This window comes from Parasteatoda tepidariorum, chromosome 5, assembly GCF_982258835.1.
Source record: "Parasteatoda tepidariorum strain Cologne lab strain chromosome 5, Ptep-v5.0, whole genome shotgun sequence".
NCBI classification, from domain to species: domain Eukaryota; kingdom Metazoa; phylum Arthropoda; class Arachnida; order Araneae; family Theridiidae; genus Parasteatoda; species Parasteatoda tepidariorum.
In genome coordinates, this window is record NC_141759.1 from 82,539,164 (window position 1) to 82,560,773 (window position 21,610).

The 21,610-nt window shown below is 28.9% G+C and overlaps 1 protein-coding gene across 1 annotated transcript in view; it reads right to left on the reverse strand.

The window, feature by feature from the left end:
* LOC107437959 (potassium voltage-gated channel protein Shaw-like) overlaps positions 1–20,527 on the reverse strand; it is a 206,385-nt gene extending 185,858 nt beyond the window's left edge. Inside the window, exon 1 of the mRNA XM_016050110.4 lies at positions 20,127–20,527. The gene's annotated coding sequence lies outside the window, so the exon portion shown is untranslated. The remainder of the gene's footprint in view (positions 1–20,126) is intronic.
* Positions 20,528–21,610: the final 1,083 nt, after the last annotated feature.

Below are 21,610 nucleotides of genomic sequence, written 5' to 3' on the forward strand. Positions count from 1 at the left end.
TTAAAGTACACCAGGGCATTTGCAATAAAATAAAATTATTTTTTTATAGAGATAACACAGTTGTGAGGCATAACTCTTTTCCGCGTATTTTGTTTCTGAGATAATCGTAAGAGTAGTAATTGCGTTTTCCGTATATATAGAAAGCAAAATAGTCCTTCGCTGAGATTTTATGGAGTGGTAGTAAAATAATGATTAAAGTGGGAAGGAATTTTCGTAAAATAATAATTAAAGTGGGAAAAAATTTTAGTAAAATACCCTTACATATACAGATAAGAAAAAAAGTGATTGTTGTTTACTATGAGCTTAATAATTGCAAGTTGTACGTTAGGAAATCAACTTTAAGACGATCTTAATTCTTTAATGCTACTTGGTTTTAAAATATATCATACATACATATAATTAAACACTTGAATTAGGGTGGGAAATATTCCAAATTTTAAGTGCTAAAAATACAAAATGTTAATTTTATGTGCGAATTTCTTTACAGCGGTTGCTGTTCGTTAAATATAAGTACGTTAAATGGAGGTGTATATATACAGGGGTCTGTTTAGAAGAAATTTGGGTCCGTTAACGGACCCTTCACAAAATATCTTTTCATAAAAACGGACCCTTCACAAAATATTTTAACTTAAAAACGGACCCTTCACAAAATAATTTATCTTTTAATCGGACCCTTCACAATTCTGTTTATCTTCATTATTGTTTTGTTAATCGAATAAACCCTACCCAGAAAGGGGGGGGGGGAAGATAGATGTAAGCGAGCTAAATTTTATCTTCGGCAGACGCTTCTTCCCTAATTCGTTCGAAATGAATATTCTGCGTTCAGCAGTAAAGGCTAAATATCAAATATTTGTATGTTGCATCGCTAATTTAGTAGCTGCAATTGCTGTTTATTTTTTAAAATTTAGTTTGCTTAGTTATAATTTTACAGTGTTGAGCATAATCTTGTATGCCTTTACAATTTAAAAACTCCTTGAAAAAGTTTTTTTTTTTGCAATAACGAACCCTATTGGCACATATTCACAAAAGCGGACCCTGGTTGAAAGAATGTGATTTAAGCGTTTATTTTATATTCACAAATTGCGAGTAATTTTTTCACAATTTTACAAAAACGGACCTTTCACAAAATGTCTGGACAGATCCCTGATATTGTATATATATATATATATATATATATATATATATATATATATATATATATATATATATATATATATATATATATATATATATAGATAGATAGATAGATAGATAGATAGATAGATAGATAGATAGATAGATCACAAGATTTATTTCTACATTTCATCAATAATACATTTCATTAAATTCGCATTCCATGCCCATGTTTTTAGTTCGAAGGTAGGCTTAAACATAAAACATTTAACAGTTATAAACAGCGTGCTTTTAGCTTTGTCTTTGTAGCGTTAATTACGCCAACGTAACGTAAAGATACGTAACATCTTGAATAAACGCGAGCATGCACAGTTGCTTCTATCTTACGTAGGAGAGCGTGCGGAAGCTAATGTAAAAGTGCGAAATCTCCTTTTTGTCCTGATCTATTATGTAACCTCTGTAAATTTATATTACGAAACTCATTATTAGGTTCATAATTATTTATTGATCATATAAAATGAAAAATCTCGCTAAATTAGTAATTTTCAAAAATGCGTAAAAATCTTTTACAATAAGTTATTTGTCCATTCTAAAGCTTTCTGAATTCTTTACGGCAATATGGTACACAGTTTAAAATTATAACTTTGTTTTAAGTATAAAGCTCTTAAACTGTGGCTTTTTAATATTCCTTGGCTGAAGATCTTCGGAAAAAAAAACTGTTAACGCGAATGTAAGTTGACGGTAAGATTTTTTTACAAATCTTATTTAGATAATAAAATTAAAATGTAATAAATTTTTTTTTTAAGAACAAGAAGTTAAAAAGTGTTTAAAATAATTGTTAAACTAAACTCACAATGGTAACGTTTAGTTAGAGGTAAAATAGATTATTTCAAAGTTTTAAAAGCATTCTTCAATGTTTCTTTTTTACATTATCGTCAGAGAACGCATTTTCAAAATGAAAAAGGAAAGATGCACTAAAAGTAATATCAAATAAGGATGCAAAAATATATTTCAACAAATGACATTTTTAAAAGACATTTTAGAAAATAAAACTGTTGTCAGAATTTTTAAAATGGTTTGCTTGTTGAATAAAAACAGAAAAAGATCTTTTTGCAATGTTTGGTAAGTTTTCAATGACAGTTTTAAAGCGTAGAATGATAAATGTATATGGATAAATGAAAATAAATGACTACTTGGATTAGATCGTTTGCGAGTCGGCTGTGCTTCATTTCACTTTAGTTGCACATTTTGAAATCGTTTTCATACTATGATAAAATTTTCTGAGCCGCTGAATCTATTTATTTTAAAGTAGATAGTTTACGAACCTATAAAATATAGTAAACTATTCTAAAGTTTAAAAGATTTAAAGCGTTAAAATAGTTTAAATATATTACTAAACTTTAACTTAAAAAGAAATATTCTTAAATATGTTAAACATAAAATTTGACTTAATTTTTTTTTCATGCCGTAATATTTTAATCTGATTTATTTGAAGATTATAATGTAACGCATAAAGATGCTAAACATAACAATATGATAATGGTGTAGAATAAAATTATTAGTATTAATTCGATTGCAAAAATAAGTTAGGTAATACTTAATATCCAGAAAAAAAAAAGGAAGACCTCGGTTTCAAACTGAGTGAATTCTCAAGGCAATTTCTATTTTCGGTCTAAATTTACTTTAAAAAATAATAATAAAAGGCAAATTTAAATTTACTGTAAACGATGTTTAAGTTACAAATAAGTTTTCTAATAAGCCACTATTGCTCAACAAGAAGAATTTATTTCTATGGCGAACAAATTGTTTGACTTTTAAAACCATTTTCTACTTTCTGTCCAATTTGAACTACGAAAAAGATTAATAAAATAAAGTTTAAATTTTCAAAGTTAAACACGTTTTAGTTATAAAGGATTTTCTTTATTTTGTTTAACAAGTCATTATTACTCAGCTTGAAGAATTAATTTCTATCACGATTCGTTTGTTTGAACGATTCGTTCGTTCGATTTGTTTGAATTCTTAAGGCATTTTCTACTTTCGTTCTAAATTCAAATGCTTAGTTAAAAATGTTTAATTCCTGTTTTAGTTTAAAACTAATGTTTTTTTATTCTTCTTTTAATGACATATTATTACTTAGAGGAAATAATTTCTACCGTCTTTGAATTAATAAGGCATTTTCTACTGTCGATCTAAATTCAAATGCTTAGTTAAAAATGTTTAATTCATGCTTTTGTTTAAAACTAATGTTTTTTTTTCTTCTTTTTTTAAAGGCATATTATTACGAAATAATTTCTACCGTGCTTGAACTCTCAAGGCATTTTCTATTTTCGATCTCAATAGAACAAAAAAACAAAAAAAACAACAAAAAAAACTAACAATTTAAATAGACTAACTAAGTTAAACACGTTAAAGTTAAAAAGTAATTTTTCTAAAAAAAGCCATTATTGCTCAGAAAGTGGAATTAATTTCGATTCGCGAACAAATTGTTAGAATTCTCAAGGCATTTTCGACTCTCGATCTAAATTCAAACTACAGCTGTTTATCGTAAGCTATTGTTCCTTGAGGAAATGGCATCGCAGAAAGAATCGTCTGCCGTAATAAAATTACGGGGAGACAGAAAGTCGATGGAAATAAGTGCTGATATATTATGCATGAGGAAAAAGCAAACAATTCCCCCCATTTTCGTTGTGAACTAATAATTTTGCAGTCAGAGAGGGTAGATACGAATATGATTTCAAAACTTTGCTTTTGAGAAAGTAGGGGGAGGGGATATAAAGTGGAGATATTTATTTTCTTTCGCGAGGGTACAGTTAGAACAATATTTTGTTGGAATTTTGTCAAAAACTAATAGTTTGAATATGAAATGTTCGAGATCCATTATCGCATGACAAAAATAAAGTAAAAGATATTCGAACGTTTTAAATTGTACTTTACCAAACATGCAAGAATCTGACGCAGTTGTTTTTTATTCGAAAGAAAAAGAATAGCTTATATTTATTATAAAAGCACTTACTTATGCATCATTGGCAAATTTGCATCAAAGATATAAGACATTAGATCATTAAAATAATATTACAAAATGACAAAACAGTTATTAGTCTTTTATCAATAAAAAAACTACATCAAAACTGAAAAATTAAGTGTGACTACATAATGAATAATAAGAACATGTGACTGCATAATGAATAATAACTACCATAAGAATAAAAACTTACCCCCTTCCCCTCTGACATTGCATAAATGCAATACTTTTAGTTCAAGTAAAAAGAATGTTTACATTCACTAAATTGTTTCGAATTGATGATTGTAAAAAGTACGTTTGAATTTACTGGATTATTTCGAATTGATATAAAAAATATCTTTACATCCACTCAATTATTTATAATTGATGTAAAAATAATTTCGTATGTACTCGATTGATTCGATTTAATTTTAAAAGTACTTTTACATTAACTCGATTCTTTCAAATTGATGTATTAGTTTGATGTATAATGGAAAAACAATTGATGTATAATGGAAAAACAATTACGCTTACATTTACTCGATAATTTAGAATTTATGTAAGAAAAACCTTTACATTTGTCCAATTATTTCGAATTGATATAAACAGTATCTTTACATCCACTCAATTATTTAGAATTGATGTAAAAATAATTTCGTATGTACTCGATTGATTCGATTTAATTTTGAAAGTACTTTCACATTAACTCGATTCTTTCAAATTGATGTATAGAGTACGTTTACATTTACTCGATAGTTTAGAATTCATGTAAGAAAACCTTTACATTTGCCCAATTATTTCGAATTGATTTTAAAAATATCTCTACATTTACTCAATTATTTCGAATTGATGTAAAATAAAAAAACACTTTTACGTGTACTCGATTGATTCGATTTAATGTAAAAAGTATTTTTAAATTAACTGGAATACTTCGAATTGATGTAAAAAGTATCTTTATATTTACTTGATTATATAGAATTCATGTAGAATTCTCGCAAGTTTTATTCCAAATTCAATGATTTTTCAAAAATTCTTGAGCTGGCTAATTTCTAAGATGCAATATCATATTGAGAAATATGAATTAGTTTTTTTTTTTTAAAAAATGGTAATTCAAAGATAAATATGTCGTAAGATCAGCCAAATAATTGCATGTTTTTGCATTGCAAGGACATTAGCCGTTCGTAAACAATAAGTGAGACTTCCTAAGTTCATATACGGTAGTTTTAATCTTTCAACTCGTATTCATCGGAAAATATTTAATGGACAGGAAGAAATGGAATGGAATATTGCTTCAGGCCAATATTTCACCTTCGCATACGTTTTATTTCGATTGCATTTTGGATAGATCGCAAAAAATATGAATAGCGTGTACAAAGCTTTTTACATATTTTTTACACAAAATGAATTTATTTTTACCGATCCGTATTATAAATTTGCCCACTAAAGTTGACAAAAAAGTTTTAAAAAGTTTTTAAAATTAGGATAAATAAATAAAAAAATGTTACTTGAAATTTTAAATTTAATGTAACTAAACGTAACTAAATATAAATATAAATTTCGAATCCTTTTAGAAGCATTTTCAAAAAAGGCTAAATAAAGTTCTGGAGTTTTTAGTAAATGGTTTCATCTAGGATTTGGCACATTTTTAAGTTAAAGTAAAATCCTAGTGCAAGCTATAAGAATTATTTTGCTTAAATAATATAATCTAATGAATGCTTAGCAAACTTTTCGGGCAAATCGAAATTGGGTCTCGTCTAAATTCAAAGAAATTTAACTTCTCCGAGGAAATATGATGGAGAAAATTATTCTCCAAATAACACGCTAGAAGTTTTAAATCAAAATGGCGGCATATTAAGATCGCCTGAAACTCATTTCGGTTGCCAACTCTTTCTAACTAAAATCTAATAACGTCGGAATGAGTAAATCTTGTAAGACGACGTTTTCACTAACCAACGTTAAACTCAATTTACGACTAAAATGTTTAAAAGTTTTACTCCCCCCTGTGATGATAATAATAAACATGCAGTAGTCACCACGATATGATTAATTTGCTAAATAAGACTCGAGTAGTTATAGTTATGTGGTTGACTATTTTCTGAATGTCTAAATCCAATTTATGAGAATTAAAAAAAAATACAAATTTTAGAAACAGGCGATTCTTCAATTTAAAGAACATGGCGCGTAGCGGTCTTAAAAAGTGCTTAAAGGTGCTTATTTTTGATTTACGTTTTTTAAAAGAAATTAAAGGTGAGTTTTTTATTTGGTGTTTGTGAAAAGTGCTTAATTTTCCATTAATTTTTAAAAAGAGATTTTTTTTTCTTTGTCGTATCGATTGTCGTTCTAAATTACAAAAAAAATTCATGATTTTCATAATTTTCTCTGCAAGCAATATTTATCGGAAACTAAATATTTTATCACGATTATGTAAAGTTTTTGAAAATGTTTACGAATTTTATTGATTTTATGTTTATAAATTAAGAACTTCAAACAATAGAAAAAAATTATTTTTATTACGGCAGAGATGCTAATTAGAATATTTTCTTTTGGAAAGTGATTAAAAATATTTTTTGAGTGCTTAAAAATACTTAAAAGGTGCTTTTTTGATTGAAAAGTCTGGCTACGCACACTGAAGAATTCGAATAAAAAAAGTAACGAATAAAGTAGGGCTCGAAAAAAACCCGTTACCCGTTCCCGAGGACGGCTTGTCCAACATTGTACCCGTCCTCCTTTGAAACTAACCCGTCGCTTCTAAATAAATAAAAATATTATTTTTTCTTATTTATTACAAACATTTACATAAATTACACAATGAATAAGTAGTTACTAGGATTACATTATTCAGTAATAAAAGAAATACTAGGTTACTAATAGTCAAACCCAGTATTTCTTTAATGAAATAATTTATTTATTTTATGAAATAATTTAAATGACACAGGTCAATTTATCCGAGGGTACTGCGTTTTTTAAATGAATCAAATATGATCGTTTGCCATTTCCACAATCAAGCCAATGATTTACGGACGTTTCTGCACAGAAATCTGAAAGGGGTTTTCCATTAGGTGGATGTTCTTAATTGCGTTTAAAGCTTACGTAATGTGTTTTTTTGTAAGTTCATTGCTGAAAAGTCCCTTTCAACTGCTGCAGTACTCCCAGACGGAAAAAACATCAATCCACCATGCGCAGTATGTTGCTGTACGGGATTTCTAGATTAGAGGGTCATTTTAGAAGTGAGGCGCTAGACTCTTGTAAGATAACAAAAATTGAAAGTGTATCACGAACATTAACGGGAAAATGGCCGTTCGCGCGGACGTCTGATTCGAGAAATTCGTTGTCCGCGGGAAATTTTTGATCGCCAAGGACGGGCGGTTTTTCGAACCCTGGAATAAGGAAAAAAAATTAAGCAAATAACCTGTGTGGAGCACAAATATTACCAACCAATATTCACTTGATTTCAGGGAAGTGATTCTTCCGCGGATTTTCGCCTTTTTTCAGATTTTTCCATTTTTCCAGCTAATTTCCGCTGTTTTTTTTTTTTTTCCTTTTGCGCAAGTTAAAATATTTTTTGAGGAATTAAATTTTCTGCGAAGCGAAAGTATTGAAGTCCTCATTCCTCCCTCAATCATTGATTTTCGTATTTACCTGATTTAAAAGTTGAACGTTGCGATTCTTAATCAGGCGATTTAAATATCGTACATTGCGATTCTTAATCAGGCGATTTAAATATCGTACATTGCGATTCTTATTTACGAGATTTAAAAATCCAATATCGCGATTTGTAATTACGCGCCTTTAAAACCCTATGTAGCGATTCGTATTCACGCGAGCTTAAAATCCAATGTCGCGATTCGTTTTTGCGGTTGTAATATCAAACATCGATTTTCCTATTTATACGTGCTTTAAAAATTAGACAGTGGGATTCGTATACGCGATATTTAAAAATTACGCATCGTGATTCGTATTTTCGTGATCTAAAAATTACGCATCATGATTTGTATTTTCGTATTTTTTAAATTCGATATACAGTTTCATATTCACGTGATTTAAAAGCCTCATTTCGGGATTCACATTCTCTTAATTTAAAATCATGCATGTGATTCATATTCTCTTAATTTAAAATCATGCGTGTGATTCATATTTATGTATTCATGCAATTTTAAAATTAATCATCGGGATTTATAATCACATGGTTTACAAGTTTAAAAATCGCACTTTTTTGTCAAATTTTTGTATATATATATATACATTTCGTTTGCTTAAAAATATACATATTGCAGGGCTGCCATCTCCTACGCTTTCTGCGAAATATATAATTGAGCGATAGACAATTAAAAACTAAAGCTTTTTCAGAATTTTTGGTTATTTTGCTAGCATTTTAAAAACTTCACCACGAGAGAAATAGAATTAAGTGACATTTTATATAAGCTTTCGAATAATCTTAGAGAAGTGGGGTGAAAAATAAATTTAAATCACATTTATAAAAGAGAGAATAATATATTAAAGCATAAACTTAGCTACCACTGGAAGACATTTTTCCAAAAGGGGAAGAAAGTTGACAGGCCTGATATTGGAAATTACAGTCGGCACATTACAAGCGCTCAAAAATAGGCGCCTATTTTCAAGACGTGAATGAGAAAAAAAACAACAGTGATTTGAAATATAAAACGTAAAGTTTCCAAAAAAGTGACAAGTAAATATGAGAGCAGAACTAGAAAAACCATAATAGCTGAGAGAGAGTAAAAATAAAGACGAAAAAAAAACAGAACAAGAAAAGCCGCTGTGTCTGAGTGACGTAAATCAGGGTAAAATGCAATTCCAGCGTTATGGAGGGGTGGTGAGTAACAATGTCATTAAAAAGGGAATTTGTAATAACGAAATTACTACCGAACTCTAACGAATTTAGTAGTGGAAATGTTTTGAAATATCAACTTTGCTACGAAGCAGAGCTTCAATACAGGCATACCTAGCCGTTATTTTTTATTTTTTTTTTCAGTTTCTGATTAAGATCTTTTCTAGGGGTAGTGAAATAAAAATTGATTTTGCAATTATGTATTAGGAATTATTTTGACTGTGATCGTTTAATATTTTTATAGAATATAAATACATATTATTTTAAAGTATAGGTATGTGTAGTGGTGGTCAGAATTATTAAAGTATTTCTATTAACCCTTTGGGCACATTTGACGAATGAGACTCGTCATGCATTTATTACCAATAAATAAAAAGTGGTGCTTGAATATTTTGCTGTCAGTCTATTTCAGAAAGAAATGATGAAAATTGATAACTACCGCAACTTAGAAATGACAAAGCATTTAGTGAATGTGTCAGATTATGTTTGGTAACTATCTAACAAAACAAAAAAAAAATTTTTTTCAATCAAAAACTTACTACCAGGTTTTTTATTTGGTTGTTTCCTCTTTGTTCGGAATATAAATAAACCCTGTTAATTTCAACAAGTTAAAAATGTCCTGTTTAATTTCAACCAGGGTCCTCCTGCTTTAGTGAATGCGTGCAAATAGGTTCCTGTTATTGCAAAAAACTTTTTCAACGAGTTTTTAAATTGTAAAGGCACACAAGATTATGCTCAACACTGTAAAATTATAATTAAAAAAATTTAATTTTAAAAAATAAACAGCAATTGCAGCTACTAAATTAGCGATGCAACATATAAATATTTGGTATTTAGCCTATACTGCTGAACGCAGAATATTCATTTCGGACGAATAATGGAAGAAGCATCAGCCGAAGACAAGATTTAGTTCGTTTACATCTGTCTTTCTCTCCCCCACCCCCTTCCTGGGAAGGGTTTATTCGATTAGCAAAACAATAATGAAGATAAACAAAGTTGTGAAGTGACCGATTAAAAAATAAATTATGTTGTGAAGGGTCCGTTTTTAAGTTAAAATATTTTGTGAAGGGTCCGTTTTTGTGAAAAGATTAGGAAAGAAATAAACAAGAAAACTTTATTATAATTAAACAAACTTGTATAGAGCCAATTTTTATGCATTACAGACGCAAAGAATAAGACTTTTTATTTTATTGCTCATCGAGTTTTTTACATATACGGGGTGTTTCCATTGAAAATTTTCCGCAAACATGTTTTTCACATTTAGAACAAATTTTGATGGTTTTATTACCATTACAACATTCTATCTCGCATGTCTTACGTTCATAAGGATCTTGCTACTTACCAAAACTTTTGAGTTTTGTCACTTTTTCTTACACAAAAATGCCAATCTGAAACTTTAGGTAGGGGAGAGTGGGGTCAATTGTAGCATTTTCTACTTAACTATTTTTAACTAACAAAAAATCCAATATATTATTAGTATTAATTGACAGACGAGTATAATAGACTATCCTCTACTAGAAAAAAAAATAAATGCCTTATTTTAAATGTTATTATATTAGTTATTAACAATTTTTGACAGTCGTGCACTTGTTACAATTGTCTCCACTTACGGGGTCACTTGTAACAGTTCATAAATTCAACTAAAACATAGTTAATTATCATAGTTGTGATATATTTTTTTATTGATCAAAATAGCAGTGATATTTTAGGAGTAAAAATAATAATGAACAGAGACCTAAAGGGTTAAGCTTTTAACTTTAAGGGGTTAAAAATTTTAATTTATGCTGTGAAAGGTGACAAATAAAATAATGCACATGCAACATAATATAAATGATATAGGAAACTGTTGGTGGTTCTTAAGGAGTTAAGTAATGATTTGTAAACATAAGATTATTTATTTTCAGCTGTTACAATCGTCCCTTTACTTATTGTTACAATCGTCCCCAAGACGCCATTTCAGCTTCATTTGTTAAAAACATTGCTAGTTAATTAACAAAACTAATTCTATTTTATTGAAATGTTAATTAAGATGTCCACTTACATATTCGGTTAATAATTTTTATTTGTTCAAACAAAATTACTTTGTTACAATATAATAATCTAATACCAAAAAAAGTACTTACGTAGCTTGAAAATATCTTTTGAGATGTAACTCTTTCAAAAGTACATAAAAATGGTTGCCAGCAGGGGTGTACATGTAGATTTATTACACCTTGTGCGCTACCTAGGAACCAAATCTGGAACCCGACACTCGAAATTTTTGCTCTGTTACATTCGTATCCTGTTACAATTGACCCCACTCTCCCCTACTTTCTTGAAATTTGAATTCACAGTTATTCTAATTGAACTAATTACGCGACAGTTTTTGCGGAAATGTGCAACTAATCAAATGGAATACGTTGAACTAGCATAACATCTTAATTTCTGATCCAATAACCTTATAAAGCAATAAATTGTTCTCCCGGTCAAATGACCGGTTGTGGTAGAAATAGGTATACGACAAGTATTATTCGAAACAAAAAAAAATACAAAAAATAATAATAGAATATTAACTGCATATAACTGTCAGAAAAGATCATGAAGTCAAATCTGCAAAGGCGATAAGATGATATGCGCATTTTCGATGAAAAGGTTCTTTAACGGTCATTTGACCGGGTATGCTATGTTTAGTGTTAATCAGAAATGAGATAATTTTTGCTTAGTAAATGTTTTTATGCCTTACACGTTCGTATTTTTTAAAATTCGAAATTATATTGAAATAGGTTAAATTTATTGCATTCAATTTTGTTATTTTCCTCAACAAATTGAATATGATGATACTTAGATGTTAATACTACCAGGAGTTTGACCAGACATTTTAAGAAAGGTCGTTTTTTGGAAAATTGTGAAAAACTATTCACAATTTGTGAATATAAAATAAGAGTTAAGTCACATTCTTTCAACCAGGGTCCTGCTTTTGTGAATTTGTGCAAATAGGATCCTGTTATTGCAAAAAACTTTTTCAGGGAGTTTTTAAATTGTAAATAGATACAAGATTAGGTTCAACACTGTAAAATTATAATGAAAGAAATTTAAATTTTAAAAAATAAATAGCAATTGCTGCTACTAAATTAGAGATGAAACACACAAATATTTGGTATTTAGCCTATACTGCTCAACGCAGAATATTCATTTCGGACGAATAAAGGAAGAATCGTCCGCTGAAGACAAAGTTTAGTTCGTTTACATCTGTCTTTCTTTTTTTCCACCCCCCTGGGGAGATTTTTTCATTAACAAAACAATAATGAAGATAAACAAATTTGTGAAGGGTCCGATTAAAAGATAAATTATTTTGTGAAGGGTCCGTTTTTAAGTTAAAATATTTTGTGAAGGGTTCGTTAACGCAGTGTTCCCCAACTTTTTTATCACCGCGGACCTGTCAACGTTTGATAATTTTACCACGGCCCGCAGGGGGGGGGGGACGTTGATTGTTTATATTTTAGATGATTTTTAATGACATATATTAATTTTAATATATAATATTTTAATTACATATATTAATATTAATTTACATCATATTAATTTTAATTTAATTGTTGTTGTTGTTGCTGTTAATTTACGTCGCACTGTAGCTGCACAGTGGGCTATTGGCGACGGTCTGGGAAACATCCCGGAGGATGATCCGAAGACATGCCATCACAATTTTGATCCTCTGCGGAGGGGATGGCACCCCCGCTTCGGTAGCCCGACGACCTGCGCGCGAAGTCGAGCACTTTACGGTAGCACAGTTTAACAAGGACCAATACCGCTCCCCCTCGGTCCCTACGCAGACTGATCCAAGTGGTCACCCACCCGCACACTGACCGCAGCCAGTGATGCTTGACTTCGGTGATCTGCTGGGAACCGTGTCTTAACGATCAGTCTACTGCGGGACTAATTTAATTGTATTTAAACATGTCCTCCAAACAAAATACAGTTACACCAAAAAATAAATATAACGCGATTTAGCATTTTAACTTACTAGAACATTAAATCAATGAGAACCCTAAGCTTGTTTCTTTGCAATGAAACGGTTCCATCTGGGGGTACAATGATACATGACAAAAATTTATGTTACTACTTTCGGGGGCCCCTTTTTTTTAAATAAATTTTTTTTAATGGAACACAGATATTTTTAATTTGGGGTATAAATTCAGTTTCAATGAAATGGGCGGCCCGGTACCATTTGATCCACGGACCGGGGGTTGGGGAACACTGCGTTAACGGACCCAAATTTCTTCTAAACGGACCCCTGATTCATTATTGGTAAATTTGTTTTTACGCATAATTTTATCAGTTGGGATCATTTTTACAGACGCTAAATTTTATTCATAGATCTGTCTTTTCATGACGCCTACAGAAGTGACACTTCCACACCAAGAAAACGGCACTGACTAAAATTAAAATCGTTAACAAAAATAATCATGCACCTTCAATAACAATTTTGAAGCCAATGGAGGTTATCTCTAAAAACAACCAACCTCCATTAACGACCATTTTACTGTGGAGCGGAAAGTGGTCGCTCCCTAGAGGTTTTCACTGTATTTCGAACAGAATATCATGATTCGTTAGACCGTTGGGGGCCACATTTTAAGGAACCCAGCTGGTAAGCACAGACAGGAAGTTTTAGCGTCCCCTAAGATTTAAACTGGTAGCAAAATGACGATAAATCTCTTGCTTAACATTAGATTGCCAAAGGAAGTCATTTTGACTGCTTTTTAATTTCAATTAGAAAAACAACGATGACACAATTTCTTAGAATTTTGTGACTTTTTGTACAACATATAATTATTTTTATTGTTAATATTTACTAATAACCTGATATATAACTGAAAATAAAATCACAATGCAGTCATTTTGACTGCTTTTGGGCAATATAGGTATTTCAGTCTTTCTAGTGTTAACTAGTTAACTTTGCTAATCTACACAGGGTGCGTAGCCAAATAATACAACAAAAAATAAGCACCTTTTAAGCACTTTTCAAGCACTCAAAAATATTTTTAAGCACTTTAAAAAAATATCAAAATTAGGCAGGGTTGGAAAGATTTTGACAATCGACGGTTTTACCTTGTTTTAACCGTCATGTCAAAATAAAAAAAAATAAAAAAATCTTTTGGCATTGTTTTCGACAATTGTCAAAAATCATGAAATTTTGAATTATGTAAAACGAACAGCGTTTTCAAACGCTACGGACTAGCTATAAGCCGAAATAGATTGGGGTTGAATTAATTATGAAAACGTTGAATAGAAAGAACAATGTAAACTGTGTCTTTTTGTCGAAAATCAACATAGTAAAGGAAAAATCTCATTTTGAAAAAGGGATAATTAAGCACTTTTTAAGAACACCCAATGAAAAAAGCACCGTTAAGGGCTTTTAAAAAACGAAAATCGAAAATAAGCACTTTTAAGCACTTTTTAAAAGCGCTACGCACCCTGTCTACAGTACAATTCAACACTAATGTTTACAATACAAATGACTACAAATGTTTTGATGAGAATTTTAGTCATTTTTGTCGAAATGTAAAAGTTTAAAATCTTGTATACAACAGGGGGACACGGAAATGTTGCCACAAACTTCTATTAGGCTAAACTTCTAATTACTAGATCATTGACTGAAAATTTTTTGTTACAGCTTGCTACCAATAGAAAAAAAAAATTGCAAAATTTTTTAAAACATGAGTATTTAGTGGAGCTTATTGTTTATTTTGACAACAAAGACTCCACATGCGTATATTTCGAACATATAAAAAGTAGTCGCCAGAATATATTGTTTATATCGGAAAAAGATAATGCATTGAGTACTACCCCATTAATGACAAAGCATTTACTAGAGAAGGTATCAGGTTAGATTTGGTAACTAATCAACTAAAAAAAAAAAAATTCTTATCATTTTTGACCAAAAACTTATAACCAATTTTCACTGTTGTTGTTCCCTTGCTGTGTTCCCTTGTTGTGTTCACTGTCTTGTTGAAATTGAAATAAATCGGACTTAAACGGGTTAATAATAAATTTTGGTTATGTCATAACAGGGTTTCCGCGGTCCTTGAAAAGTTTCTCTAGCGGTAGTGAATTTAAGTCAATGCCAGAAGATATTTCTTATTTTAAGATACCACTTAACTGTTAAGTGTTAAAGAAACTTGAGTATCAATGCATATATACTTTCTTTAAAAAAAATTTTAGTGGAAGTTACACAGAAATTAAAATTTGGATATTTGTTTAATTTTCGTTACCGTTTTTCAAAATTTTCAAGGCCCGTGGAAACCCTGCATAATTTTACAAATAAATAATTAAAAATACCTAAATCAGGGGTCTGTCCAGACATTTTGTGAAAGGTCCGTTTTTCGTGAAATTATGAAAAAATTACTAACATTCTTTCAACCAGGGTCCGCTTTTATGAATTTGTGCAAATAGGGTCCGTTATTGCAAAAAAAAACTTTTTCAAGGACTTTTTAAATTGTAAAGACATACAAGATTATGCTCAACACTGTAAAATTATAATTAAAAAAATAAAATTTAAAAAAATAAACAACAATTGCTGCTTCTAAATTAGAGATGCAACATACAAATATTTGGTATTTAGCCTATACTGCTGGAAGCAGAATATTAATTTCGGACGAATAATGGAAGAATCGTCTGCCGAAGACAAAACTTAATTCGTTTACATCCATCTTTCTTGTTTTATGCCCTGGAAAGGGTTTATTCGATTAACAAAATAATAATGAAGATAAACAAATTCGTGAAGGGTCCGATTAAAAGAAAAATCATTTTGTGAAGGGTCCGTTTTTAAGTTAAAATATTTTGTGAAGGATCCGTTTTTATGAAAAGATATTTTGTGAAGGGTCCGTTAACGGACCCAAATTTCTTCTAAACAGACCCCTGTAAATACAATTATCACTTTTTATTTTATTTTTTAAAAATCAGCTATTTCTAAATAGTCATTATGCTTCAGACGTACAGATAAGGTAAAACGATATTGATAGGCAATTAAATGTATATGTGTGGCTTATCACTATATAGCCCACCAGTCCCACGCTAAGGTAATGCCTGTGTTTAAGTCTTGTTAAAAATGTATCAAATATACTGTTGAAATCAAATTCTTATATTCATTACAAGCATATGCAAAACATAAAAATAACTTGAAAGAAAAAACAACTTAAAAACCATTTTTCGAGTAACACATGCATTATAAATAATTTTGATATGGTATTTTCCAGTAAAAAATACTCAATATTTCACTCACTATAGACTTGTAATCTGTGTACTTAAGCCAAAACTACAAACTGTAAGAACACTAACATGAAATATTGTTCACATGGCTAATACCAGACACAATTCTTAATTTGTTTTATTATTTTTCCTTTAGAATATAATACACTTCTTATCCATAAAAATAAAGCAAGAGATAAAAAAAACAACATGAATTACATTATTTTTGAAACGAGAATTATAGTTCGAATGATGCAAAAGAAAGTGAAAAGAAGTACAAATAATTGCACAAGAGTATGTATGCAATAGTTTCGGTTCTGTGAACAAGAAACCTTCATCATTGTCGAAACACAAAATGACAGAAGAAAGTAACGAGACAAATGTGTTGCAATAAGGAAAGAAAAGGGTTTAAGTGATTTAATTCATTGTTAGACCCTATCTTTACCTTAATTACTACAGTATTTTTAAATGAAGACAAGAATTATAAGAATTAGAGAACAAATAGACTCCAGTTAAATTCATTAAAAAAACAATAGAAAAAAGAGACTAAAAAATAGAATTTTTTCGAAATTTCCGAGATCCCTTCCGAGATTGTTTTCCCTTAAAATACTGAAACGAATTTTTATCTGCGAAAATAATATCGATTTCTTTTCGTGATTTTCGATTTATCTTATTGTTCAATAATAAAGCGTTATATGTTTATCATTTTGAATAATAAGAGTGACGCAAATTTTTAAACATGTTTAGTAGTTTTTTTTAATTAACTTTTAATAGATTTGCTAATGTATTTATCATGAGTGTTAAGGAGATATTTAAGTCAAACTTTCAAGATTTTCAATAAAAAAATTCATAAATACAAAAAATAAAAATTGCTGGTAAAACAATCAATGGCGAGCTTATTTGACATATGCTTCTAAATTTTACCTACTTAAAATCATTTAAAAACAAAAATATCTCTCATTTTTCTTGCAGTTATCTTATTTTAGTCAAAATCATCAGGGGCTAACTGTAGATAAGGCTCTTATTTCTTTTCATAGCTTTTATTGAATCAATTACATTTGGTTTTGGTTATTTTGTTTTTTTCTGGTTTGGCTAAAATTTATTATCATTCTTTTCAATTTATCATCATTCTTAATTGAAGCTAGTAAACAATTTTATTTAGAACATTTCTTTTTTATGAAACTACAAATATTTTTTTTGAAATAATTTTTTTTCCGAATTAAATATTTTAAAACTTTTTAAGATCAATTATATCGAAACTTCATTCTTTAATATTTTATTTTAATATTATCAGGTTATTTCAATTGCTTATACTAAAAAGGAAACCTCTTCAGTTTTGTTGACGAAATTGTTATTTAATTTATGCACTTGCATAATTGATATTTAGGTTGGTAAAATTTTATTTTTCTAATTCAGGTTATATTAATTGCTTAAACTACTTGTAAATAAGAAAAATCTTTATTCTTATTAACTAAATTGTTATTCATTTTATATATTTCCGTCAATTTTATATTTCTTAATCAGGTTTGACAGTATAATACGTAAAATTATGGATTTTATTTCTGTTGGAATAGATATTGTGTGCATATAACTGATAAGATATGTAATGATGTTTCAAAACTTTAATTTCTTTTTTCAGAATTTAAATTGCTTAATCTAAATTAGAAAGATCAATATCAAGATCAACAAAAAGATAACAATTTTATTCAATAAGAGAAGCATCTCTATTCCTATTGAATAAATTGTTATTCAATTCATATATTTTCATAGTATGTAAATTTTATTTTTCTTAATCAGGTTTGAAAGTATAATTACGTAAAAACACAGATTTTATTTCTGTTGGAATAGATACTGCATATAACTAATAAGAAATGTAATGATACTTCAAAACTTTAATTTCTTTTTTCAGAATTTTCCTGAATTTAAATTGCTTAAACTAAATAAGAGACATCTTTCTTCTTATTGACTAAATTGTTATGAAATTCGTGTATTTTTGTAGACAGAAAATTTATATTTCTTAATCAAACTTGACGGTATAATACGCAAAAACATAGATTTTATTTCTGTTGGAATAGATACTGCATATAAGATATGTAATAAAATATGTAATGATATTTCAAAATTTTAATTTCTTTTTTACGAATTTAAATTGCTTAAACTAAATAAGAAACATCTTTTATTCTTATTGATTAAATTGTTATGCAATTTGTGTATTTTCATAGTTAGTAAATTTTATATTTCTAAATCAGGTTTAACAGTATAATACATAAAAACGTGGATTGATATTTATGCCTGCAAATTTTATTTTCGTTAATCAGGTTATATAAATTGCTTAAACTAAATAGGAAACATCTTTATTCTCATAGACTAAATTGTTATTCAACTTATGTAATTTGCAATTAGTAAATTTTATATTTCTTAATCAGGTTTAACAGTATAATACGTATAAACATGGATTGATATTTATGTTTGCAAATTTTATTTTTCTTAACCAGGTTATATAAATTGTTTAAACTAAATAGGAAACATCTTTATTCTGATAGACTAAATTGTTATTCAACTTATATAATATCGTAATTATTACATTTTATATTTCTTAATCAGGTTTAACAGCATAATACATAAAAAAATGGATTGATATTGTTGTTTGCAAATTTTATTTTTCTTAATCAGGTTATTTAAATTGCTTAAACTAAATAGGAAACATCTTTATTCTGATAGACTAAATTGTTATTCAACTTATGTAATTTCGTTATTAGTAAATTTTATATTTCTTAATCAGGTTTAACCGCATAATACATAAAAAAATGGATTGATATTGTTGTTTGCAAATTTTATTTTTCTTAATCAGGTTATATAAATTGCTTAAACTAAATAGCAAATATCTTTATTCTTATAGACTAAATTATTCAACTTAAGCAATTTCGTAATTAGTAAATTTTATATTTCTTAATCAGGTTTAACAGCATAATACGTAAAAAAATGATTTGATATTTTTGTTTGCAAATTTTATTTCTCTTTATCAGGTTATATAAATTGCTTAAACTAAATAGAAAACATCTTTTTTCTTATAGACTAAATTGTTATTCAACTTAAGCAATTTCGTAATTAGTAAATTTTATATTTCTTAATCAGGTTTAACAGCATAATACATAAAAAAATGGATTGATATTGTTGTTTGCAAATTTTATTTTTCTTAATCAGGTTATATAAATTGCTTAAACTAAATAGGAAACATCTTTATTCTTATAGACTAAATTATTCAACTTAAGCAATTTCGTAATTAGTAAATTTTATATTTCTTAATCAGGTTTAACAGCATAACACGTAAAAAAATGATTTGATATTTTTGTTTGCAAATTTTATTTCTCTTTATCAGGTTATATAAATTGCTTAAACTAAATAGAAAACATCTTTTTTCTTATAGACTAAATTGTTATTCAACTTATGTAATTTCGTTATTAGTAAATTTTATATTTCTTAATCAGGTTTAACAGCATAATACGTAAAAACATGAATTGATATTTTTGTTTGCAAATTTTATTTCTCTTAACCAGGTTATATAAATTGCTTAAACTAAATAGGAAACATCTTTATTCTTATAGACTAAATTATTCAACTTAAGCAATTTCGTAATTAGTAAATTTTATATTTCTTAATCAGGTTTAACAGCATAATACATAAAAAAATGGATTGATATTGTTGTTTGCAAATTTTATTTTTCTTAATCAGGTTATATAAATTGCTTAAACTAAATAGGAAACATCTTTATTCTTATAGACTAAATTGTTATTCAAATTATGTAATTTCGTAATTAGTAAATATTATATTTCTTAATTAGGTTTGTGACAGTATAATACGTTAAAACATAGTTTTATTTCTGTTGGAATAGATACTACATATAACTGATAAGACATGTAATGATGATACAAAACTACTTACAATGCATCCGTTATCCCAGAGTTTCGGAATAGAAAACTCTCTTAAAACATTCCAGAATTAATTAATCCATCTAATTCAGTTGTTAGTATTTTCCGGGATCGGGTCCTACTCCGGAAGGAAAAGGCACACCAAAGAAAAACCGGAGCGAAACAGCCTGTTGGAGCAACAAACCCAAATAACGGGAGAAATCTTCCGAGATAAAGAAATATATATTCGAATCATGCCACATTAATTCCGGTTTTTTGATCCAGGATCTTTTTCATAAGTGGACGGGATAGCCCATAGTAAATCGATTGGTACCATAACTACCCATTCCTTTAATATCGTTAAATTCCTGCATCGTTTTCACATGACCAGGAGAACCGCTCCTGTTATTATGCTACAGAAGGTTTGAGAGATCTGAAGGGTTGCCGTTCAAAAAGAAGAATCGAATTGATTGCGCCATGACTCTCGCCAAGATAAATCGCCAAATATCGCAGATTCTGGGAGTAGGTCAGCAACAGGCTATGGGGATGGTACGTGATAGTAGTCATCGATTTAGTGCTATTGCACTGAATGTAACTGTAAAGATTTGGCTTCTTATTTTGGGAAAGGATGGATCATCATAGAATATTTTTTCAAGCCTATTAATTAAGAAACAAATGCACAAAATGCTTTTGATTGCACTGCGATTACATAATACGTTTTTGGTATATCAATTTTTTTAAGAAAAATAACTATTCAGTTTGTTTTAACCTTTATGTTGAATTACGTTTTGATAACATTAGAATCTTTGGATTGAAACAGGGATTCTAATATATTAATACCATCAAACAAGTTGTTTGTAGAATTTTCGGGTGATAAGAAAATTTGTATAAACGTGACTATCGCCAGTAATAAAGCAAAAATGTTGAGGATTAATTAAAAACATAAAATATTCTATCTTTATAATTTTTTAAAAAGAAAAGAAAAACATGCATGAAAATATGCAAGAATTTGTTTTTTAAAGCTATCGTGGGAAAATATTTACTAATTCGATGTATGCCACTTTTTAATTTGGAACCGTGTTTATGTTATAGCAAATATAGAATTTGAACTGTAATTGGTAAAGAAAAAATAGTTAAAACGGGAGTGAGAAATTTTAAATGGTGTGAGAAATTCTTCCGTGGCTGTGAGAAATTTTAAATTGTGAGAGAAATTCTTCCGTGGGTCTGAAAAATTTTAAATTGTGTGAGAAATTCTTCCGTGGTAGTGAGAAATTATTCCATGGGTGTGAAAGATTTTAGATGGTGTGAGAAATTCTTTAGTGGGTGTGAGAAATTTTAAATGGTGTTAGAAGTTCCTCCGTGGGTGTGTGAAATTTTAAATGGCGTGAGAAATTCTTTCGTGGTTGTGAGAAATTTTAAATTGTGTGAGAAATTCTTCCACGGGTGTGAGAAATTTTAAATGGTATTAGAAATTCTTCCGTAGGTGCGAAAAATTTTAGATGGTGTGAGAAATTCTTC